Raw genomic sequence first — 25,932 nt, 5'->3', positions numbered from 1 at the left:
AGCTCTATTTTCAACTTTTTGAGGAACTTCCATACTGTTTTCCAGAGTGGCTGCACCAGCTTGCATTCCCACCAACAGTGTAGGAGGGTTCCCCTTTCTCCGCATCCCCGCCAACATCTCTCATTTCCTGACTTGTTAATTTCTAATATGTCCATTTTGATCCTTGTGCAGTTTCATGTTTTTTTTTCTTACATCTCTAAAAGGAATGGGGTTTCTTTTTACTTTTCATTGTTAATTAAAACGTATATTCAGAAAAGTCCATATAACATATGTATACAGTCTTAAAATAATTATAAAAATTAATTACCTTAGTGTATTCATTTCCTATCTGTCTATCTATCTATCTATCTATCTATCTATCTATCTATCTATCTATCCGTTTTCTAGGGCTGTTGTAACAAAGCACCACAAACTGGTGGTTTAAATAATAGGGCTTTATTGTCTCACAATTGGAAGGATGGAAGTAAAGATCAAGGTGTAGACAGGGTTGGTTCCTTCTGAAGGCTATGAGGGAGATGCTGTTCCAGGCCCCTCTCATAGTTTCTGGTGGTTTGCTAGGCATCTTAGGCATTCCTTGGCTTCTCTATGTATCACCCCAGTCTTTGCCTTCATCTTCATATGGTGTTCTCCCAAATTTTTCTTTTTTATAAGTACAGTGGTCATATTGGATTAGAGCCCACCCTGATGACCTTAACTGTATCTGCAAAGACCCTGTTTCCAAGTAAGGCCACATTCTGAGGTACTGGAGTTTGCTATCACTACACCTATGCTGGGTAAGACAGATAGCACCATCCCAGAAATGACCACTTGGAGCTGTGCTTTCCCTCTCTTCCCCGTGGTTACCTTGATTTGGACTTCGGTGAAAATGATTTCCGTGTTTTTCTTTACAGTTTTACCATTTGCGCATCATCTCTAACAAAAATACAGCTTTTGTTCAAGACTTCATTTATGAAATGGATAAGTTTTAAAAAGTGGGACTGGAAGGGGTGCCTGGGTGGCTCAGTTGGTTAAGCGACTGCCTTCGGCTCAGGTCATGATCCTAGAGTCCCAGGATCGAGTCCCGCATCGGGCTCTCTGCTCAGCAGGGAGTCTACTTCTCCCTCTGACCCTCCCCCTTTTAATGCTCTCTCTCTCTATCTCATTCTCTCTCTCAAATAAATAAATAAAATCTTTAAAAAAAAAAAAAGTGGGACTGGGAATTATATGCCAGGAATAATGTTACCTTCAATTCCCCGGGGCAATGTTTATTAAACATGCCTACTTTTAAGGCTGAAAGTAAATAACCTAAAAATAATACTATTTATAACTTTCAGCAGGCAAAATAGAATTAATACTTTGGAAGCTGCATTTCAGATCACATTTTTATACAGACTGCCTCCTTGATGACTAATATCTTTGTGAACTTTTCTGAAATGTATTATATTTTCTCAGTTTGTTCATATTATAATGAAATCCATGATCATGGTTTCCAAATTTTTCATTACTAACAACTCAAATTATTTCCCCTCTAAACAAATTTTGAAATATTTTAATCTTGTAAATAACACTTATTAAGATATATTCAGGTCTTTCTCTTTTTTTTCTTTGTTTCTTAAATTCCACGTATGAGTGAAATCATAGGGTATTTGTCTTTGACTTATTTTAGTCATTTAGGTTCATCAAGAAAACAGACTCTTAAATATAAAGAACGAACTGGTGGTTGCCAGAGGGAAGGTCGGTGGGGGGTGAAATAAAGGGGTTCAAGAGTCTATTTGTTGTGATGAGCACTGAGTAATGTATAGAATTGTTGAATCATCACACTGTACACCCAAACTCACATAACACTGTATGTTAATTATACTTCGTTAAAATATCTGTATATCCTAAAAAAAAGAGATATATTTAGGTCTTAGCATTCTTTATTGGTTAGTGATGGATGTCTACCAGTGGGACTGTTGGTCAGCCTAAGATATCATGTGTAGTAAAACACTGCCAGTATCATACTAGCTAAAAATCAAAGATACTTGATGTTTTAGTTTCCTTGTCAAACCTTATTTAGGAAAAAGTGTAAGACTTCTCTTAGCTTTAAAAAAAATACTGAAAATAGTTCATGCCTGTTTCTTCCTTTGAAGATTCCTAAAGATCAAGGTTGCTCAATGAAACAAACACACATGCACACACACATCACCCCCCCACACACACAGTCTTTGCTGAAGTCTGCAGCATGAAAGCACAGTTACATTAAATTCCTTGTAATCATGTTTTTTTTTTTTAATTAAAGTCTTCAACCCCATAAGTACAGATGGTTGCCAAATTTCAAATGACCCATAATAAATCCGGCAGGTTGCCCTGTTCTCCCATTGCTCTCTCCCTTATTAAAATCTCTTCTGTGTCTACTGTAGAGAGAGGGGTAAAAAGCAGCACTTTGCCACATAGTAGATCCTTCATATTTCTTTGTTGAACAAAATACATTTTTAGAAGGTCCTTGAGAACTGTGAGTTCAGGAATGGGAAATGGTTAGAAGGATTGATAGAAGGATTAGGATAAGGTAGCTTACCATCAAAGTCCACTCATTCCAGCCTTGTTTGCTCACAGGAGAGCCTCCTCCCCACAGTGGGAAGTTGCTGCTCTGCTTTACCTGAACCGCTCACCTCACCTTGTTGGGAGGGGAACTCAGCAGCTAGATACATTAGGGTTAGCACACATTTCTCTTTTTACAAGGTAGATACTTCCAGAAAGCACCCTTGAAAATCAATGGGATCACATTGCCTGCCTTCTTCTACCTCAGGTAAAGGTGGGCAAGGGAGTCGTTTTGTTGGTGGTGTGGGGGGCGGGGCTTCTGTGATATAGGAAGGGGTGTGGTCATTAAGATTCGAAGGAAGGCACTTTCAGCTAAGTATCTGGGAAAGAGAAGACTCAAAAGGAAGGAAAAATTATAAGAACACATTCATCTGTTTGAAGTTTTTTGCCTTGAACTAACTCCAGACTCAAACAAGGAGTGGGATAGAGTGGAGTTGATTTAATTTTTTTATATTTCTTTTTTCACTTACTCAGTGTTCATGCTGGGAATATTTTGTTCATAATTCTGCCACATTAAGGTTAAACAGTCATCTAGGGCTGATGAGATGCCTGACCACAATCTGAAAGTTTTTAGTTTGAAAAATTTTTCAAGTTTCCTATAAAAATGTACTTTTAGAATTTCATTTGTTTGTAAGTTTGGAATTGCTTGTAAATAAAATCTGTTTGTAGTTCAACAAGTGTGTTTTGAATTTTGAATGTCATTTCTACAGCAGGGATACCTAGATTAGGTAACCCTTTCAAGTACTGACATCTGAAATAGGCCATAGGGCATAACTTAAGTGAATATATTTTTATTTTTTTACAATAAATTACTTTATTTGAAGTCAAGAACTATATCAAATGGATTTCTGCTCCTTTGGCACATAGTATATTGCCTTGCACATAGTTTAATAAATTAACATTAGGGAATGAATGAGTGAATGGTTATATAGAGATAGAGTATATACAATCTCCAGCAGGAGCCATTTCATGAATAGATTTGTGAGTTTAATTATTATTGTCTAAGTGACAAAGGAGGTATCCTTTATTATCAGTAAATTCATTCAATAAATATTAAACTGATCACTTATGATTGCTAGTCACTGTGCTAAGTGCTTTTGGGGGAGCCAAGATGAATGAATCAGGACCTCAGCCCTCAATTTCTAGTGGGGAAATAGTCATAGTAATCACACATTAAAACAGGATGAGGGCCACAACTATACTACACAGATTAAGTGTTCTAGTGGTTTAGAAGAGTACGAATAATTCAGGTGTTTGGTGACATTTGATTTTGGAAATGTGATGAAGAAAAAGAAGGTATATATCAGTAAAGAGATACTTTCTGCAGACAAAAGAAAAATTAGCTAGTGGCAGTCTATACAAAGATTAGTCTTTTTTTTTTTTTTTTTTACATAATAAGAATTACAGAGGTGGGTTGTTGGTTTAATAACCAAAGACACTGTGGTTAGAAGGTAACTACTCCAGCTACTCAAGGCAGAAAGGGTGGAAGCTAGTGGAGGCCACTTTATGCTTTTTATCAGAAAAGCAAAGGCTTTTCCAGAAGTTCCAAGCTGACTTCTGCTTACATATCATTGGTCAGATCAATGCTACATGGGCACCATTAATTACCATAGTACCATACAAACTATACTGGAAAGGCATTAAAAAAAAAAAAAAAAAGCAAAATCAAACAAAAACACAAAAGAACAAACTAAAGGTTTTGAAGTAGGGTTTCTTTAGTGTTACTAATGAGAATAAATACAGAAAGATGTCTGATCAATAAAGAGTAATCTGTCAGAATTTAGTAGATAATTAATCATGATCTCTAGACTTTATGGTAGAATAGTTTTTTTTTTTTTTTTTTTTGCTGTACCATACTAGCAAAATTTGACATAATATTCTGCAACAAGCACCTGAATGATGAAAGACTTCTAAAAGATGGGGGGTATTTGAATCAAGAACCTTTTTCTCCAGACCAAGTCTTTCAATAGTCCCAGCCTGGAGAACTTCTATTAACAGCTGAGTGATTCCTTATCTTCTTTTGAGAAAATGTGGTGGTTGTTTTTTTTTTCCCTCTCAGTCTCTAGAAGAGACCTGTTTCCATTATTTCTTTCAAATGGTCAGGGGCACATTTGTTGATGTTGTCAACACAGGAGATTTATAAAGAAGCCTCTTTGCTACCTTTAAATCACTGAACCAGTGGGATGGAGCAAAAGGTGTTCACCATTTCTTATATTAGTATCCCATCAGTTATTATTATTTTTTAATTTTTAGATTTTTATAATTTTTTTTTTGGTAGAGGAATGTAAGTCCTTTGTAGGAAAGGAAGACCACAAATGGAGCAGATCATGGAGGATCGAAAGCTCCTATAATTAATAGAACATAACAACAGCAAACAGTTCTACATTTTTGACAGCATCTTTACCTCTTACAGGTGATTTTCTTCCTTGGAGGTTTTTTGAAAAAAAAAAAAAAAGAAAAGAAAAAAAGAAGAAAATAAAGCATAAAAGAAGAAACGAAGCTAGATCCTCTTTCCCCTAGAGCTGAAGCTTTGCAGCACTCCAGGATCAGTAGCAGACTTGGTTCCAGAGAGTTGTTTGTGCTGGTCTTCTGGGGGAGGGGCCTGCTGCACTGATTCTCAGGCTGACTTGTTTCAGTGGACGTGGGCCTCCAGGGCACAGTGGAGGTTTTTTTGTGCTGTTGTTATGGTTGTTGTGGTGGTAGGGGTGTAGGTGTGTTGCCTGAACCGCTCTAACCCTAGATTCTTCTTCTGGCTTCCTTGGGGACCACAATGAAGAGGAAGGAAAGGCAATCAGCCTCTTGTGATTGGTGTACATCAGTGGCTTTTGAACAATAGTGTGCATAAAAATTTGGTGGGGGGAGCTTGGTAAGGCTTACAGGGCTACTGATTGAGTTAGGCAGGAATGGAGACTGGGAATCTATAGGTACTTCAGAGAGTTCTGATGGAGGTGGCCCCAGGACTCCAGTTTAAGAAACATTCATGTAGACAGTCAGTGAGGTGGTAGCCCCCACAGTAGGTCTTCATGTGTCTCACCTGCTCTGGGTCTTTAAAATCAGGGGTCTCTAAAATAGGACATGTGTACTGTAGGTGCTTTGTAGGAAGACCCATTTTGGTTTGGGAAGGAAATAATGAGAATTCTACTTATATTCAGTTTTTAATGTTTCCTTTTAAAATTTATTTCTTGTTTGTGTTTTGCAATGGACATGCTGCATTTGCACTGTTGTACAAATTTATAATTTAGAAATGGATAGGTACATACATATTAAAGGCCTACTCTAGAAAATGTTGTACTGATACTGAGGCAAAATCGAAGTTTAGAGATGACTGTTTTCAATGATTTACAAGACCCAAATCCATACCTCTCTCCTTAATTGTTTTTCATTTAGATATCGACATTAGTCATTGCTTCTTTTATTAGTGTATACATAAACACAGAGCATACTAGAAGATTGAGAGGAGGGAAGGGCTTTACAATTTATGTCAGGTAGAAATATCTGTGTACTAAGGTTAATTATCTGATCTAACACCTTCATTTAAACAAACCCTTACCGAGGAATCAAGAAAAGAATCAAAGTAACTTCAGTCTCTCAGGTTATGGATCACTTCAGCCATTTGCAGAGCTTGCCGTCTCATCAGAGCACACCCAGAGACTCAAGAGTGGATATGTTTAAATGTGGATTTTCTAGAGACAGCTCATTCTTTGTCTTTAAACCTGGGGTTAGCCCCTTCTCTTCTGTGCTCAAAGGATTCTTTCCTATCACGTATATCTCTCTTCAAGGTTGAAAAAAAAAAAAGGGCATTGTCTTTACTGCATGTAATTATATCTTTAAAGATATTTTTAGATTACAACAGCCAAAAACACCAATTGTCACCATATTTATGAGTATAATTCATTAAGTAAAATTTTCATTTCCCTTATTTGGAGCTGGCACCAAGATTTTACCACCTCATATTTTCTGTGCTTTGAAACAGACGGTAGGATCCAAAGAGGCCATGATTTTCTATCCCAGGTTCTTCTAGTTGGTATTTCTAGATATAAGGCTATTATTACTTTTCACAAGTGTCCACACACACACACACACACACACACACACACACACCCCTAATCTATTTATTCAACTGAATTGTCAACAGAGGAGGAAAAAACCCACATAAATTGTTGGCTTGCAAAATTTGAGCAGTGTCTGTCAATATTGTCATTCTTTTAGCAGCCACAGACCACGTGCCATGACTGAGGATCTGAAATCTAGTCTGGAATCTCATTAAAAAATTTTTTTTCCTTTTAAAAATTTTATTTCTTGTTTTAGTGCTACTTTTTCCTGGTATTTCTTGGAAGTATTATTGGCTGGATCTGGGTAAATTGAAGAGGAATAGCAAAACTGGAGTTAAAATGATACTGAATATGACTGACCACTGTTGAGCCCTTAGATGCCAGACACTGTGTTGGGTGCTTTCTTATCTCATTTAATCTGGACAATAACCATATGAGTTGGGTGCTACTGTTACTATCCTCTTTACTGACGAGGAAATGGGGACTTGGGGAGGTGAGTCATTCAGCTAGTACATTGAAGAGGCTGGATTCCAGATGTGCAAGACTGTGTTTTTAGCAGGATGGATGTATTCTGCTTTTGACTCTTTGTAAGATTGTGAGTTGGGGTGGGGTTAGACCACTTTGGGGAAAACAAATACATCGTATCCTACCCCAAGGAAAAGCCCAGATGCACAGCTGGGAGCATGGCCATGCCTTGTACAACTCACAGAGCATACTTTCCCTTGTATCTGAGGTGAATGGTGCCCCCTAGAGTTGTGCAAAGTGCTGGTACTGGCTGGGAGCTTCTGTCTCAGGCAAGGAGGTTGAAAGAAGGTAATGGAGTCTGTCTATATAAATCTTTTTTTTGTTGTTTTTTTTTAAGATTTTATTTATTTATTTGAGAGAGAATGAGAGAGAGCACATGAGAGGGGGGAGGGTCAGAGGGAGAAGCAGACTCCCTGCCGAGCAGGGAGCCCGATGCGGGACTCGATCCAGGGACTCCAGGATCATGACCTGAGCCGAAGGCAGTCGCTTAACCAACGGAGCCACCCAGGCGCCCTGTCTATATAAATCTTAACAGCTGTGTATAGATCTGGGCACTAGGATGCTGGGTGGATGGAGGGCATCCCAGATGCCTCATGGAGGAAACTGGGCTTCTGGCATTGGAGGGGCTCACTGGGTATCTGTGTTCCAATCCCTAGGAAATGTTCTAATTGCACCTTTAAAACATGTTTTTATTCCATAGATCCAAGACTGTTAATATTTCCATATTTCTTTTTACTCCTCTGTGAAATGGAAATGATCAGTGTTTTGTGTACTAGAGAAATGTTGCATGGATTAGTAAGAAAAGGTCTTCAAGTGGTCGGTTATTTTTTTTCCCCACAAAGTGTCAGATAATGACTAGATTCAGTTTTAGATTGATATTTTCCTCAGTCCCTAAGGTGACAACTTTTTAAGATTGTCTAGGTGTGATTTAAGGTTAGGAATCCTGTCTATCCTCTCATGTTTATATCCCCCACACCTGGAATATTTTAAGAACTCAGTAGGTAATTGCCGAGTGACTTAAAATTGCTCACATATTTTGAGCCTCAGTTTTCCCTTATCTATAAAATGGAGATACTTAAGGTAGGGTGCTTAAGAAGATGACATTGATTAACATCTTAAAGAGCTTAGTATAGTGCCTGCCACATTGTAGGTACACAGTGTTTGCTACTAATATTATTATTATTTTGCTTATTGCTGCTTGTTCCTAAAACATTATTCCTGCCTTTGCCACTTAAAACCTGTGTGCCCTTGAACAAACTAGTTGAGCTATCAGAATCCCAGTTTCTTATTCTGTAAAATGGGAATATAATGTGCGCTTCCCTGATTGCTGCTATGTTTAAATAAGGTTCAGAACTTACAGTTTATTTAGTGCATATTATATGTATCACTGAATTAGGCTTGTTTTCTTATTTAGCACTTGCAAAACTCTCTTGAGGTAGGCACCATTGTTATTTTATAACTTAGAACTCTAGGGCTCAGAGAGTGGTTTCAGTGGCAGATCACATAAGTAGGAAGTAGCCGCTGTCTGATGCCACTCTCCTGTACTTTACAATCCCTAAGGCCATTTAAAAGGACCATACATACACATTTGTGGGCAATTATTTGTGACATCTCTTTCTCTGGGCCCGGGAGTTGCAGTATAGTAAGGTACCTTAGCATAATTTGCTCTGTTTAGGTATTTAAATCATCATGGTGGAATGAACATTTCAGAGAATCACATTTTCCCCAAATTTCTCTTTGTTTTTACATTTTTCAGACTTTGTTTCCAGCCTAAACATAGTGGATCCTGGATTTTTCAGGTCAAGAAAGAGTAAAACTATTTAACCAAAGTTTGGAATGGGGTCTTTTTTGTGTTACATTGCCCATTTTGTGGGCTTTGAAGTGGTTATTTAAAAAAAGCTTCTAAAGGAGGAGGTGAATTTAGGTTTAAAATCATGCCAATTGACTTGTCAGAAACTTTTTTTTTTAAGGAAAGAAATGGCATATTATTATGTCAATTTTAAGCAGCTAGATAGAGTTTCTGTGAGTGTTAAAATTATGCCAGAGGATCATGGTTTTGAACATATCACATATCCAGAGACCTGGAAGCTAAAACTAACTACTTTATCACTACGTTTTTCCCTGGGGTGTCTTAATTAAAAACCAATTTGAGAAACAAGAAGCATCCGTTCCTAGCTTGAAATATTGTTTCTCTGACGGATCTTTCCTTGCTGGAAGTCATCCCAAAGTTGTTTTGGAGTGTCAGGTTCAGAGTTAATTGGGTTTTCCTATCTAGTGAGAAGAGGTGACTCTTTTATTTTGGTCTGTTGTTCCCATGGTTGTGAGCTTTGGAAAGGTTTGACTCAGAAACCATGAGATAGTAACACAAGCACTATATTTTTTGAATTAGTATTGATTGACAGGTCTCTAGTCAATGTAAACAGCTTGAAGGGGGAACTGCAGTTATAGAAACGGAATTTGCATTTAAGAATATCCTCTTGTATGACATAATGATTAAGTTTCACATTAATCAGAATAACAAAAAAGGGAGATATTAATTTTTTTGTAGTGAGTTGTAAATTAGAATACTGAATTGAGAATAGAATGTATTTTTGTTTAGGTTTTTCTTCTCAGAGGCTACCATTTCAAAAGAGCACTGTTGATGTGAAAGTCTGAATAAAATTCACGGAGTAGCATCAAGGACCTCTGAGCCCAGGAAACTGAGTTTGGCAGTGCTAATTTGTATTAAAGTTGTTGTTGCATGACAGCCGGAAAAAGATTTAATGCTTGCCACCTGAATCAAGGCACGGAACATTGGTTTCTATAACTGCCATGAATTTGAATCGAGGCCAGTATCTCTAAATTTGAAATAAACTGATACTCTGTCTTGAAAGAAGATACAGGCCACTTATGTTGTGGAAGGTATTTAGAAAATAGTATTTCAATTTAATTTTTTAGCAATAAACACACACACATACACACACACACACATTTTCAAATTGTTAGGCTCCTCGGCACTGTGGCCTGTAGTGGTTCTTGCTGTTGGAGGGTTCACACGGGAGAACTAAGAAATGCTTGCAACCATTTATTATCCACTTCCAGTCAGGAGTTAGCAGTGAGTTTGCACCCGGTTCCAGGTTTGGCGTTTCTCCTCTTACCACAGAGGAGCTGCTCACTTCATCAGAAAGTCATTATCCCTCTTGGATGTCACTATGGTTCAGAGTATTACAGTATTGCTTTAGGAATTTAGATTTTAACCCAGCCACCCTGCTGTGGTAAAACCTTAGAGCCACCAGATGCAAAATCCATTCACATGCCTAGCACAATAAAAATGATGATGATGACAATAATTCATATTTAGCATTTGCAAAAACATCTTTCTTCTGAAGAGCTTTTGTAAACGGAACATGCATCTTGAGACTACTTTATAGAAAGTGATCTTTGAGTCCAATATGGAAATGAATCCACCTCTGAGGTGAAATGTGGCAGCCATTTAATTATTTTTAACGGGGTACATAGGAAGCACAGTTGTATCTCTATGCAGTAAATATTTTTGCTGAGAAACTAAATGATATGTTACATTAAAATCTTCAGACTATAGTTTTATTCTTACTGAAAAATAACACGTTCTTTTTGATTAGAAAAATTCGCAGAAAGTTGACTGTTTAAAAACTAAATCTCTCCTGAGTTCTTTTTTTTCAACCCATGGAGGATCCCCTTCCGGTATCGTAGCGGTGTCTCTCAGGTGTCCAAGTGCCACGCATCTTATTTCACCTTCTTGGTTGGAGTTGTAGTTAGGGCTTCAGCAGCACGCCGAGTTGATGGGCACGACCAAAGCACACGCAACTCTTCGTTGCACAGATGCAAATAATCCCAGGCCAGTGTCTCTTCCCTTCACACGTTCTCCCTGGGTGATCTCATTCATTCCTAGGGTGTCAAATAGCAGCTCTAGGCTGATGGCCCCTTACATTTCATCTCTGCTTCCCATGGCTTGCCTCAGTGTCCGCCGTATTTTTCTTTCTCCTCTCTCAAGGTATCGACCCAGCACCACCAAGTTCCCCAATCGGATGCCCCTTAAAATAATGTCTCTCTCTGGATGTGCTCCTTAAATATTAACTCTTATATTAATTCTTATTTATTTAATTAATCTCACCTCATGCTTTTACTTCTGTTAGATATGCTCAATACTTGGCAGTATTTAAGACAACCTTCCCCTTCCCAAATCCAGTTTGTTCCTGAATTCCGTGTACTTGGTCCCTTACATCTAACCACTACTTTATAGGAACCAGTCAATGGGTTTTTACTGTTAACCGGGGGATAAAGGAGAAGAAAGAAAGTGAAACCAAAATCATTCAGTTTCCCACCTGCTAATATCACTCAGAGGGTGGAGGCAGAGTTGAAACTATCGGCTAAAGTAAAGCTGTGGGTAACTTGCAGCTTTCCGTTATTGTTCTGTAGTGACAGGACAAATTTAAAAGTTTGAGGCTGCGCCAGAAATGATGTGTGTCTGGTTCGGCCATTTGTAACTGTTCACAGCATGGAATGGAATTATAAATGATCTTAAATGAAGGTGAAAGGACAATTATTTTTTAGGTGTAATTAAAGAAGAAAAACAAATCCCAACATACAAAACTGGATGTTTGAAGAGCATATTGCCATTACATGGAAGTATTTTCCCTGTCTTTAGCCAGTAATTATAGTGAATATATTCTCCATCAAAGATGAATGAATTCTTCAAGTTCTGTGTTTTTAGAGTATTTTGTAGGGCTTACAAACTTGAAAATGTTTTCCTTGTGAAATTTTGTATTTTTCTTGAGAAATTCTCTCCACCAAATTTGTGTGTGGGTGCTTTATATTGATGGATTTATTTATTTAAATGTATATATTCCCAGTATATTGAGGGAGCAGGACACTCGTATTAAATCATTCATTTTTGAGATGAACACTTTTATCCTTGGCATTGGAGGTTTTACCTTAATTTTGTTCTTCCAACAATGATCTTGAATGCAAAATTTCCCTTTATAAATGAAAAAATATGTATACCAGTATTCATTCCAAAAGTCCTTGCCAATGTGATAAATTTAAATCTTTGGCTGAAACTATAGGATGTGTTTTGGGTTTCCTCCTTCTCCAATGATGGCTGTAAATTAGTGATGCTATACTATACGTAGTGTATCAAAGCTTATCAAATGAAATAGTATTATTAAGTGTAGTGCAGAATAGCTCATTCAGAAGGAAAATTGTTTAATACAACATGGTTTAAAATGAAAGCCTGACTGACTAGACTCAGTGATTCAGTATATATAATGCATTGTAAGTTGCCCCGTGTTCTGAAAGTGAGTTGGACAATGTTTTGATGTAACCCTGATCTGGATTATAAAGGCTCAAACTTAGTTTTGGTTGACTTTAATCCCTGCCGTATCTTAGACTTTCATGTGGAATTAGAATCAGAGTGAGGAGTCTTCCAAAGATCTTCAGAGATCTTGCACTTGGATGGAGTCAGTGATGCCCTTATATAAACCTTGCCAATTTTTAGTACTTGTATAAACTGAAAGTGCTCACAAAGGACTAGATACAAAAAAAGAAAGAGATGAACTATAACAGAGACCTGGTGTTCTTTTATCAACATTTTGTTGTCACCCTTATTTGGAGATGTGGCCATGTAAGTTGACTACCTACATGCTTATGTTTCAATTTTTGATAAGCCTTTCTTATGCTGTATTGTAAATGGAAATAATATTTAAAACACGTTTTTATTTTCTTCTAATATTTACAAAATGTATTCTAACATTATCAGCAAATTGGATAACCTTGGGATAGCTGGAACACTGTTGTGTTTGCATGTATTTTTTAGAGATAGGAACTGTTTCAAAAAAACAACAACAACAACAATGGACCCAAAATAATGTGTTTATTGTTCATTCTTAACAGAAGCTCTATTTTCTCTTGTAGGGTGGAAACAGTTGACGTTAATTATCCTTAGTCATGTGAATATTCTGTGAATTTTTGCTTTAAAAGGGTTTTTGGAGGATTGGCCACCAAGTCTACAGCTTTGGTTTAGTCATTCCTGTGTTCTAAAAGCGCAATATCTGATTTAATTGTTAAGGACGATTACATCAAGGGAGGTTTTCTGACTTGATGTCTACCTTGCCAACCAATTAAATCCTGGGTGTAATGTGCATAAAGATGTAAGGAATCTGAGGGCCAAATTGTATCTATTCTCTCATAAAGGGAGTTCTTTAAATTATGGTAATGATTATTACTTGATATTTATGAGGGCCATCTGGGCATGACATTCCAGAATACTGCCTCAGCAAGATATGCTTATACTCAGACTTAGACAAACAAGCAAATAATATATATTGATAAAGAAATGGAGAACAAAGAAAGGAATCCTGTATGTGGGCTTGGTAACAGGGGTTTTTATATATTCAATTTAGGGAGGCTTCAGTGATGTGTCTTGGAGGAGAGAGGTACAGCTACAATGGTCTAGAGGCTACTGAACATTTTTGAAATGTCAGAAATTTACAGCATACAAAAATATATACCACACATATAACCTAGTAAAGGGATCTTTGGTTATTACAAGTCTGCCTTGTTGATGTTAGGCTGTTCCCATGCAAACTGGGATTTTTAGTGTTTCAGGAATTAATGCTTGATGCTTGTTTTTTGTGAAGAGTTTAATGCCCAAATGTATGTTATATTTAGTTAGGGAATTGAACTTCTTTTGGAATTCTCAGTATAGACTTCTGAGGAAGATATCTTTTTTTTTTTTTTTTTTTGGCGTGAATGCCAGCTAGGGATTATGTCTGAAAAACAAACAAAATGAAACAAAATCCACAAATTCATAAGAAAGGACACATTTTGGAGGTGAAAAGAAGGCAGAAAAAGAGATCTCAGGCTTCTAGGAGTGCAAATAGTCGATCTCTGTGAGCATTTCACAAGGATGTTTAGGATTCAGATTCTGAATATGGATGGCAGCAGGTTGATTCTTCCTAATGCACGGAAATAGCTTGGAAGAGGCTGTAAAGTTCTATCATGTCATGGGTTGGTGAGCGAGGATGGATTTACACGATCAAGGATATAAATGGCTGTGAGTGAGTCGTTAGTCATGAAGTCCACGATTCTTCGTAATTGACATGGCTTTCCCTTGTCATTCATGCAGACAGCAGTAAGGATGGGGAGCTGCTGTCATTGTCCCAGCAGCCCTGAGAGCCCGCATAGACGCCGCTGTGAGGATTCTGAACTCAGTACAGAACACTTGTATGCCTCTTGCAGCCTGTATGCAGCTGTGTTTTCGGATGTTTTGCATCTTTTTAAAAATCATGCCTGGAGCACCAGCTATATACTGCCCTTTCTCATTTGTATTGTTTAGAGAACAGAATATGAGTAATGGGTTTTTTTTTTTCCCCAAGGGTTGCTATGTACCTGCGTTTTGAGAATAAGATAGAAGTGTTCTCATGCCATTCATCATGGTTCAGCCTTAAAAGGCATGCTCTAATGAGGAGACAGGGAAGCGGATTCTCTGCAACTGAAAACATTTTGGATAGATTATGGGGTGTCTACCTTCCAAAGGTTCATGGCTATTTAGCACACTGAAAAGATTTGGATGCAGCTGATCTCCTTTGACCATCAGGGAAAGTATGGAGAAAGGAGAACGGGAAAACTCTGTGTGCATTGGTTTATGTGTGTTGATGTCAGTGGGGAGGATGAGGTTTTTGGTTCCATTACTGTGTGTCAAGTGTATTTTTAAATGTGACTTAAACCTAAAGGCAATGCGAAACACCAATCAAAGGCTTCTTCATGAATTAACTTATTTTGGGGATGTTATTGGGCATTTTTAGTAGAGGCACAGTTATAAACTTTGTTTTGTAGCTTACTGGTAGGGTTAGAAAGTTAGCCGTACCACTAAATAAGATTCGGTAAGAGGAGTATTGTAGCTTTGATTGAGCTGGGGCTAGGGGAATGGGGGTCTTTAGCTTAGGGTGGATATGATTTTACTTTATTATATTTTTTAAGGTGGAGAAATGAATGAGGCATGCATTCATGTTTTTCACCTAGGCCAAATGGAAGACTTTTCAGTGATGTAACCCATTAGGTTGGAGAAGCTTTTCTGTGGAGCTGCCCCGCGGTGCTGAGAATAAGTTATGAATGCTGCACTGTTTCAGCGCAGAGGGCCTTGCCGGGAAGAGAGTGGTGTGCCTGGGCCCCAGCTATTGAGGAGATGCCAGTCAGGGATGAAAACGTCTTTCATGAAACTATAGCTAACTTCCCTGTGACACATTACCATAAAGCAGAGAGTATTTTTAAAACCAATAGTGTGAAAATATGCACAATACCTTACAAAAGTCAGAAGGCTTTATTTTAAAGTATGCAAGTTGAGTGACTAAAAATATACAGGTTTGTGTCGGAATTCTTTTTAGTGAATTGGGCTAAGCAATTTTCCTCCTCTCTCCCTCTCTCCCTGTTCACAGCTCTGATTTCTTTTGCCTTTTGGTTACAACTACAAAAGATGTCTTCTGAGACAAATGCTGGTGCATGACATCAGGACGAAGGAATGCTCAGCCCAGTCCAGCATGTTCAAAAGCATCAGCTGCTTGAAAAAAATGTTACATTTTTTCAGGATGAATTAAAAAAATTAAGATGATTCCCCGAGAGGGGGAAGTTAGGTGTAGACTTTTACAGAAGTTTGTTGTTATTATTTCCAGGGATCAGAGACACACTAAAATTGGAATTGGATTTTGAGCATTAGTAACATAGTGTTTTTCCTCAAACAGAAGATGTCCTGTGGTCTTTATGAAACAAGTGATAGTAATAACAACAGTAGGATAGCATAAAGTTGTAAATTTTGTAAAAAGCACATACTTAAAATTGTAAATTTTAAGTACTGCATCTTTGATTTTAGACAGTATAGTTTTATGAATTTATAAGATTAATAAATGATTATATGTCAAAATAATTTTAATTTCTTTTGTTCTTAAGTAGTACCATGGCTTAATTTGGAGTATTTCCATAAAATTTCCAATACTTAGGTAAAGTGGATATTAATTAAAATAACAAATACTTTGTCATGGCTTAATCTATGAGAGAAATAGAAAAAAAAGAATTAAAAAAACTATCAATATCCTCGTAAAGTTAATATTATTATTAATTTCCACTTTTAGTTCTATCTACATCAATAGAAAATGGAAGTTCTGGAAAATTTTTATCAAGTACAATTTCACAAAAATATATCAAAATGCCAATATGTAAAATATTCAAATCAGACTGAAGAAGTCATTGCTTTGGTGATTTATTGACTATATATTTAAAAATTATAATCTTTAAGTATTGCAAATCTCTATTCAGTTATGGCTTAAAGTTTTAATCATGTTAAAGGTAAACTGAGTCACATTAAAATTTTCAAGAGTTTATTTGAGCATATGTCGATTCTAATTGGGCAGCACCAAACTGAAGGTGGTTAGGAGCGCTCCACCAGCAGGAGCTAGGGGCAAGGTTCTTGTAGAGCAGAACGCTGAAACAAAGCAAAGAAATTATTTGGTTGGCTATTGCTTAAGCTGGTGCCTTATTTGGGAAAGCCAAGTTGGCCGTTGGTGATTGGTTGTTCTTAAGTTTCACTCTGTTGGATTCTAGAGCTTGACTCTGGCTTAGGTTTTGGTTTACTTAGGTAGCTACCAAGACATTATTGCCACCCCAGGCTAATGGCATCCTTGTTTAATTACTTTAACAACCATTAAGTAATAGATGCTAAAACTTTACACCAAGAAAAGTATTCATTGATCAAATGATTTCTGCCTGCAGGGAAAGGGCAAACAGTAAGGAAAGGACCAGATGGACTGGGTCACGTAGACTTGGCACAGCAAGGCCAGGGAGTGCCTTCACCGTATCCTATGGGAGTTCAAAGTGTGCATGCCTCTTGAGTAGGAAAGGGGAGTTTGTGGGGAGGGTCTGCTCACTTAACTAGGCACTGCAGTCTCCGAGTTGACTGAGGCTGGCAAAAGGCAACTTCCGTCTACTTTTTATGTGTGCTTTTTGGAAACTGAGCCTCTAGTAATGACAAGAAAATGATAAGACTGGAGAGACCTTTCGTTTATGCTTCTTGGCCATATGTTTTTCTTGGGGCAAGAACATAGAGACTTTAATATGAGAACAAAATAAGGGAAAGATTATATGTACAGAAGATAAAGCAAATAATTCTGATACACTTCTGGATAAGTTTTCCAGTTGAACTGTGGATTGAAGACGTTTACTCCTCAGTAGTCATGGCCTCTTTGACTTTCCTTCTAATAGATTTTTCCACTAATTAATTTCTCTCCAATAAGTAGCTACAGTTGACTCTTGAACAACATAGGTTTGAACTGCACGGGTCCACTTTACATTTTTTTTTTCCAGTAAATGCAGTACAGTTCTGTAAATGTATTTTCCTTATGATTTTTTAAATCATGTTTTCATTTCTCTAGCTTACTTGATTGTAAGAATACGGTATAGAATACATATACCAAATACATGTTAATTGACTGTTCATGTTTTCAGGAAGGCTTGCAGTCAACAGTAGGCTATTAGTTGAGTTTCTGGGGGAGTTAAAGTTATACTCAGATTTCCTACTGTGTGTGGGGTCAGCACCTCCACCTTTGTGTTGTTTTAAGGGCCAACTGTGCTTGCATTTTTTGTAGGTACGTTATAAAACATTCAAGGATTTGGTAACTGTTTATAGCATTCAGGATAATTTGGGAACAACAGAAAAAATTTCTAGCTGAGCATTTGGCATAGTTAATCTGGTGATGATTTAACTGAAAAAAATGATTTTTTTAAAAATTCTATAAGCCTGGCTTTTCTGCATGTTCATAACAGACCTTTGTCAAAGAAAAGAGTCAATAGGATAATTTTCTTTAATCTTTCATCTTCTTAGTTAAAAAAATTTGTGAAAGGTAATTCCTTCTGGTTTATGTCAGTAGTATAGAAACAGACACATTGATATATTAACAGTGATTAATTAAGATATAATGATGGATAACAACCTGACTACTCCATATACCCATTTAGGATTCAGGCTTTTGCTTGGTCTGGTATTATATGAGAAGAATGAGAAAATCTTGTATTTATGTGGTATCTTTCTCATGAGGACCCTGGAGGTTGAGATCTGTCATCTAGGACCTGCCAGACTCCCTGGGAGGAGAGGCAGTAGTGGAGACAGATGCGTGCAAAGCAACAGCTACAACTAGTGTAACATATGCTGTGAAAGAGGCAGGTACGGAATGTTCTGGTGCTGCCTTAGAATTGGGACACCAGACTCATTGTAGAGGCTCAGGAGTAGATGTCAGGGGGATGGGAAGCCTTCCAATCTTGAAGGATAAGAGAGAAGTACAAAAGGAATGAAATCTTGCCATTTGCAACGACGTGGATGGAACTGGAGGGTATTATGCTGAGCGAAATAAGTCAATCAGAGAAAGACATGTATCATATGATCTCACTGATATGAGGAATTCTTAATCTCAGGAAACAAACTGAGAGAGGGTTGCTGGAGTGGTGGGGGGTGGGAGGGATGGGGTGGCTGGGTGATAGACATTGGGGAGGGTAAGTGCTATGGTGAGCGCTGTGAACTGTGCAAGACTGTTGAATCACAGATCTCTACTTCTGAAACAAATAATACATTATATGTTAAAAAAAAAAAGATAGCAGGAAGGGAAAAATGAAGGTGGGCAATTGGAGGGGGAGACGAACCATGAGAGACTGTGGACTCTGCAAAACAAACTGAGGGTTCTAGAGGGGAGAGGGGTGGGGGGATGGGTTAGCCTGGTGATGGGTATTAAAGAGGGCACGTTCTGCATGGAGCACTGGGTGTTATACTCAAACAATGAATCAAGGAACACTACATCAAAAACTAATGATGTAATGTATGGTGATTAACATAACATAATAATAAAAATAATAATAATAATAAAAAAGAAAGAAGTAGGCAAGTAGATTAAGTGGAGAAGGACGTTGTAGGCACAGGGGCAGAAAGGCCATAGGGAAATCTACATCAGCTGTTGCAAACCTGACACATTTGGTCATATGACAGGAAACAAGGTTGAAAAGCTCTAGTTTGGGAAATCATTAAAATTTTATTTTGGGCAATGAATTTGGAACTTTATTTTATACTTCCTCTCACAGTGCCTGTGGTTTGAATTAAACTGAAAGCTGCAAAGGATTAGCTTGGGAGTGAGCTGGTTAGATGTGAATTTTAGAAAACTAGCTCTGGTGGTGATGGGGAGTGAGATCAGAAAAAGGAGATGCCAGTGTGAGGTGATGTGGTCCTCCCAGCGAGAGATGGTACCCTGATCAAAGTGGTGCGAAAGGGGATGGGCTTCATAACTTATAGGAGGCAAAAGCTATAGAAATTAATTGCTGGAGGGATGTGAGGGGTGAGATAGAAGGAGATAGTCATGATAAGCAAAGGTTTCTGAGTCATCGGTTTGTGTTTTTATTCCCTGAAACAGGGAATGTAGGGAAGGGAGCAGATTTGTGCCAGAAGATGATGAGTCCTATTTTGGACATTTTGCGACTGAGGATTTCCATTAAAATGTGAAGTGGCAGAAACTCAAGTATTTGTAGACAAATCCAGAATATGAAAATAATTGAATGTATTTGATAAGTGAATGCTTGTTGAATGACTGAATGGATGTGTAGATTAGTCATCAATTCATTACATTTTAAATGACTATTATTGACTTGCTGTAATTATTTTAAAACCATACAGCAAGATAAAAAGCATTCTAATTATTATAAAAGCAAAAGTAGAAGTCACAGAAACAATTCTTTTTGTTGCATAAAAATTTCCAAATAGGTTAATGTGACTATACATAACCCTGCACTTAAAGTTGATTAGTCTGAGTGCTATGCTAACATTTTCCTCTTCCCTGATTGCCTATTTTTTGCATTTCTTCATAACAATGGAAGGCAACTCATGGGTGAACCCAGTAGGTAGAAGAATAGATGTGAGGAGAAGTGACCAATAAAAAACTTGAAAACTAAGAATGAGTGTAGTTTTTTATAAGTTGGTGGAGGATTAATCCATTTAGACTCAAGGCTTATTCTTGGTGAGATTTATTACTGGAGGCTTGTCAGGATCAGTGAGATGGTCATAAATGGCCCTATAGTGGTGTATTTGTGATCATTTTGTGATAAGGATTGCTATTATTCATGTTCCCCCTGAAAAGCCAGCCTGGTTATTGGGGCTGTACTTCTAGAAAAATTGAGTCCTATGTAAGAAATAATCTGGACTCCAGGGGTAATGTCTCCTTCTAAGACTACCTTGGAGGCTTTCCCTTTGGACGAATCAAGGTCCTCGGGCTGAGGTGTATCTGGCCCTTTGGCAAACGTAGCCTTGATTTCTAGCTTTCTGTCCATCTGCCATGGTTTTTCAGCAACGGTAGAAGCATTGTCTTTTGAAGCTGTACAAGGTACTGGTTTATATGTTCGCAAGGGCAGTAGAGACTGAATGTAGGTAGAATTCTTCCCTCTAGCCCTCCATAAAATAACACACGTCATTCATTTAATGACTAGATGACAAAAATTTTTGATGATAATTACTTTTCATCTCTTAATTTGCCTCATTCAGATCATAACCCATGACTAGTTCAAAGCAATTTGATTGAATTGCAAGTGCCATTCCCGATATTCCACATTACAGGGTATCATTCAGGGTTAGTTAAAAAATACTTGCTTTTGCATCCCCCCTTGAGCCTCACAGTAAGACATTCATTGCCTTGGTTATTTGGCGGTGGCATGGGCTCTGTCACTCAGCAGGCCAGCCCGGAAGTCTGATGTTGTCAGCACTCAGAGGGCAGATCCCTCTCTTTCCAGTGGACTCATATTAACCACATTCATGAGGCTAATAGAACCAGAATGCCAAATTATTCATTTACAATGAGAAATGCAATCACACAGATGGAATGCTTGTCTTAGCAAGACCCTCACATTCTTTTCCGGCAGGGAGAGCAGATCACACTGAGAAGGGGCTCAGTGGGCATGGGATCAGAATGGGGGAGTAGGATGAATCAGACTAACAGCCTGGCGCTGCCTGCTGGCCATAGACTGGTCAGGAGGACAGGATTCCTCAAGTCTGTTAACTGAGGCAGCTCCTCCGTGAAGGGAACATTCAGCATTGATCTCTGGTGCTCTCGTTTTCTAAGTAGTGTCTGTGGCTAAGGCATCCCTTTCTGAGCATCATAGTCTTTCTTTAGGTTGTCAGGTCATTAACAAATCTTGATGAGAAGTCATGCTGTTTCTTTACAATGACTTGACCTTTTTTGGTTCTCATTTATTAGTTATTGTTACAGTAGAAATTTCATAGAGCAGTTTAATTTCCAGGTGTTTGGACGATGCCACTGATTAGCCCCCAGGTACAGGCAGTGTCTAGAACTGAGTCAGCAAATGCTGACTCACTGCCTGTCCCCAGCCTTGGAGCCACACCTGTCACAGAGCCTGACGTGGGGCTGTCTGGGAGGGGAGTTGCTGTGGTTATCTTCATTTTAGAAGTAGGGGAAAGTAGGGAGCCACAGTGTGTGGTGACCGCATTTTCCAAGCCCAATATCAAGATATAAGCTATCTATACCTTCATATGAAGGCACTAATGATTTCTCTTTATTGGGAAAGATTATATGAAATATACATGTCAGGATTCAATTCAGCATGAAGGAGAAGAATGAGGCAAAGATGACTCCAAAGTTTTGCATGACTAGAAGAATGGCAATATCAATAATCAATAGAGGTAGACTGAGATACAGAGATAGTTTGGCAAAGAAAATGATAATTCTCTTAGGACTATGTTGCTTATGAATTGTGTGAGAGCACAGGGATGCAGACGTAGGTTTGTGAGTGACCAGTTTTAGAGGTTTGAGAGTAGTAAGAATGGAGAGACTCCAAAGGAAATTAAAAAAAAAAAACAAAAACAACTTTTAAGGAAGTGGCTGAAGTGTAGGGTCAGGAAATGCAAGGAGGTGAGAAATGCTAGAGGAAAATATAATCAAATGCAATCAATTTCCCTGCTTTGTGTAGGGTCAGGTGATCCAGGAGATAAGAAATATAAGAGGAAATCATAAGCAAATGCACAAAAAGGAAAGATGATTTTGGACCTAGAAATGGCCCCTGAACTTAATAACAATATCACATATGACAAAAGTTACATTTATTAGCCATTTTGTGCTTTTTATTAGTTCAACGATGGGTTATTTTCCACTTGACGGGCGGAAGTTCTGTACTTCACCAACAGATTGTGGTCTTTATTTCCCACCATAAATTAATTATTCTCTCCAATTTATTTTCGATGAATATGATTTAGGTTTTGAATGAAGTTAGTTTTTAAAAAAAGAAAGAAAAGCTTTAGAAAGTTAAAATATTTTTACCTTTTTAAAGACGGTTTTATCTTCATGGCTTCATAGATATAGTCACATTTTGATTAATAAAATCGTGGCATGAGACTCTTTTTAGTTCTTTCTGATATTATCAGATACTCTGTTTAATTAAGCACTTTTGTTTACATAAACAGGATCTTAGCTTATCACAGCCCAGAAGGAATTTGAAGAGGAGGATTTTTAAGTCAAATTAATTACCTTCTGCCCCAGGGAAAGAGAACCAGCAAGTTTGCAGAGATATCTTCCTCTGAGTTTTCTAAGTAAAAGAGGTGATAGAGAGAGAGGCTGGGTGCTCTGAGGGGGGTCGGGGCTGGGGGGAGGAGGTAAAGGTGATGGACTGGGATAGCTAGTTGTTATTTTGTTTGAGATATGATATTATGAATTCCGTGGATACCATAAATATGAAAGTACTTATATTTGTATTTGAATGCATAGTATTGAGGAAAAATGTAAATTATATTGGGATTCTATGGCACCTCACTCTTCCATCTGATACAATAGATTCTTGTAAACTGACTCCCAAGATATATTGAATTAATACCCTGTCAACAAAGAGTTAAGATTGGTTAATGCTACTCATACCTCTCCTTCAGCAAAAAAAAAAAAAAAAATCAAAACTACAGTAACTAAATATACAATACTTCTATAAATTATAGACTAGAGTACAAAATATTTTTCCTCCATGAAAAAATGTAATTGGACTGACTAACAATGACTTCATATAAAAAGAAACTAATTTTTGATGAAGTTTGCAAGATAACTATTTATTATTAGGGCCTTAAAATTAAAAAAAAATTGAAGAGCCATCCTAGTATTTATGTTTTAAACATTTAAACACCTTGAGTTCCTTGAATCAAGATTCTCTACTTGAAATAATTGTCATTTCACTAAGGAAGCAAGTAAGTCTTGGGAAGATGTTGTAACGACAGGAAAGAAAGAGGAATGTTTCAACAGGAATCTGAAGCAGGGGCAGCTCAGCACAGTAGACAGAGTGTAGGTTCAAACCCTCGTTGTGATGCTAGCTGTGTGGTTTTGGACAAATTATGTAACCCTTTCACACCTCAGGTTATCCCTTGCACATTGGCAATAATACTCACACAGGGCTTCTGTAGCTTTAAACAGGATGATGCATGTAGATATGTCAGGCACCGGAGGCATTCAGTACATGATGCTTCTGAATAGGAGAAATCCTGCTGAGTACTTTCACTCCTGCAAAAACCAACCATGAATTGGGAACCAGCCTTTTTGGGGGGAGGGGTGGGGAGATACCAACAAGGAACCTTTACATCTCATTTTTGGCTCTTGTAATTTCAGCCATGGCCCATTTATTTTCTTCCTCTGCTTCCTTTTCACAGTCATGCTCTTAGGTCACCTTGCATTCGAATGTGAACATTTTCCAAACTGATTTCCTTGGCCCTCTTTTCTCCTTGTTCTAAATCTCTCCTGGAGTTACCTTGTTCTGTATATCTCCTCCAACTATCCTCTGGCTCCATTACTCCTAAACTTACGTTGAAACTCAGCCTCATCCCTTGATCAGAATTCCTCATGGCCCATTGAACATCTGTGGTAGATGTTCGGCTCTTGTAAATCAGCCCTTCTAACTCTGTGCCTTCACTAAGGGCTTTCTCCTTCTTTTTCTGTAACCTGGTTAATGGTTGAACCATCCATCCAGTTACTCAAGATAGAAACCTAGGAGTCACCATTGACTCTTCCTTACATAACTTCCTGTTTGCTCTTAATTCTCTCTACTTCTGTGTCCCATCACTGTGGTCCTAGCTAAGGCACTGCCATCTTTCATCTAGGTAACTGAATAGCCTCTTAACTGCCTTTGTTCTTTCTATGTCATGGCCTGTTTAAAAACTTCCACTGATGGGAATATATCAGCCACCATGGAAGACAGTTTGGCAGTTTATCACAAAGTTACCTAGCAATTACAGGTATCTACTTGAAAGATTTGAAAACAGGTACACAAACAATTACAAGTACACACATGTTCATAGCAGCAGTATTTGCAATAGCCAAAAGGTGGAAACAGCCTAAATGCCCATCAACAGATGAATGGATAAGGAAATTGTGGTATATGCATTAAAATGAAACACCCTTTGGCCGTTAAAAGGAATGAAGTAGTGATACTTCATGGTATCACATGGACGTGGATGAACATCAAAAATGTTGTGCCAGGGACGCCTGGGTGGCTCAGTCGGTTAAGCGGCTGCCTTCGGCTCAGGTCATGTTCCCAGGGTCCTGGGATCGAGTCCCACATTGGGCTCCTTGCTCAGCGGGGAGCCTGCTTCTCCCTCTGCCTGCCTCTCCCCCTGCTTGTGTTCTGTCTCTCGGACAAATAAATAAATAAATAATCTTTAAAAAAAAAAAAAAAAATGTTGTGCCAAGTCAAAGAAGCCAGGTACAAAAGGTCACATAGTGTATTATTCCATTTATACGAAGAGGTAAATCTGCAGAGAAAGAACACAGCTTGATGGTGGCCAGAGCATAAGGCAAGCAAGGAATGGGGAGCAGCTGCTTAGTGGGTGTGGGGTTTCCTTTCGTGGTGATGAAAATACTTTACAACTAGATAGAGATGGTGGATGCACAGCTCATTCAGTAAATACTATCGAAGTGTTCACTTTAAAATGATTAAGTTTATATTGTGTGCATTCCACCTCAACTTAAAAAAGCAACAACAGATTTTCACTGGCTCCCCCTTATGTGCAGACTGAAGTTCTCTTTCCCATCCATATGGGAATAGGTGCTGTTCCTTAAATACCGTGTACTTTCCTCATTCTCAGCTTTGGCTTATGCCATTCTCCCTTGGTAAAGCCCAGTTGCATCCTTTGAGGAGGAACAGAAATACCAGAATTTCCTCTGTGAAATATTCCCCACTCTTGCCATTTAACCGGGTGATTGCTATTCTCCCTCCCCGCTCTTTACTGTCATAGACCTGACCCCAGCCTGCATGGTGCTGTATCTAGGTTAGTGGTGTTCCTGCCTCTTTCATGTTTGTATTCCTCATGAAAGGAACACAGTAGGTACTCAAAGGTGGCTCCTGTGTTTTATTTTTAAAGACTAATATTTGCTTCTTTAATTTCTTTTTTTTTTTTTTTTAAAGATTTTTATTTATTTTTTGACAGAGAGAGACAGCGAGAGAGGGAACACAAGCAGGGGGAGTGGGAGAGGGAGAAGCAGGCTTCCCGCTGAGCAAGGAGCCCGACGTGGGGCTCGATCCCAGGACCCTGGGATCATGACCTGAGCTGAAGGCAGACGCTTAACGACTGAGCCACCCAGGCGCCCCATGCTTCTTTAATTTCAATTATTGACTGTGGTTTAGAAAAAATCCAGTTGAACTTCTGTTCTATCCCTTGATTTATAATAGGAGTATTGTGAGGAATGAGATGGGGATTATTACAAATGTTATATTTCTTGTC

At 38.2% G+C, this 25,932-nt stretch overlaps 1 protein-coding gene across 6 annotated transcripts in view; it reads left to right on the top strand.

Annotated features, from left to right (window-relative positions):
* Positions 1–25,932, top strand: part of NPAS3 (neuronal PAS domain protein 3) — an 813,063-nt gene that overhangs the window by 31,128 nt on the left and 756,003 nt on the right. The window lies entirely within an intron of this gene.

This window comes from Leptonychotes weddellii, chromosome 9 (assembly GCF_054177405.1).
Source record: "Leptonychotes weddellii isolate Sample4059 chromosome 9, ASM5417740v2, whole genome shotgun sequence".
In the NCBI taxonomy this organism is placed as follows: domain Eukaryota; kingdom Metazoa; phylum Chordata; class Mammalia; order Carnivora; family Phocidae; genus Leptonychotes; species Leptonychotes weddellii.
The sequence above is the reverse complement of the archived record's forward strand: the minus strand, read 5'-3'. Positions and strand labels throughout refer to the sequence as shown.